Here is a 429-nt window from a genome sequence, read left to right as displayed (position 1 = left end):
TTCTATTAGCTGCTCTTTTCTAAGTGAGTCACGTTGTCCTCCGCGTTAACCCTTCCCGCCCCCTCCGCGGCCCCGCGGCGCGGGGAGCGCGAGGAAGGTGCCCGCAGCCCCCCGGGGCGGCGGCCTCGCGTGGGACGTCCCGCGCGCCGCCGAAGGGACCCACCGGGAAGCTCTCCGCGAGGGACGGGAACGGGCTGCCCGCGGGTTACGGCGTTTGTCGGGAGCGGCGCCTCTTCCCCCGCGCTCGGCTGCGACGCGCGTGGGAACCTCCCTCGCTGAGCAGGGCTCGGGAAGCCCGCGGGATGCGGAGCGCTCCCGGGGAAGCACCGTTTTACGATTAGTTGCTCGCAAGCACAAACAGCAGCAGGGCCGGGAGGAGGACGGGGTGCAGGGGGCAAAGTCCGGCTCTCGGCGCTGCACGGCGCCGGG

Source organism: Rhea americana, unplaced genomic scaffold (assembly GCF_003343005.1).
Source record: "Rhea americana isolate MKP2758 unplaced genomic scaffold, rheAme1 scaffold_227, whole genome shotgun sequence".
Classification (NCBI taxonomy): domain Eukaryota; kingdom Metazoa; phylum Chordata; class Aves; order Rheiformes; family Rheidae; genus Rhea; species Rhea americana.
Note: the sequence above shows the minus strand (reverse complement) of the source record.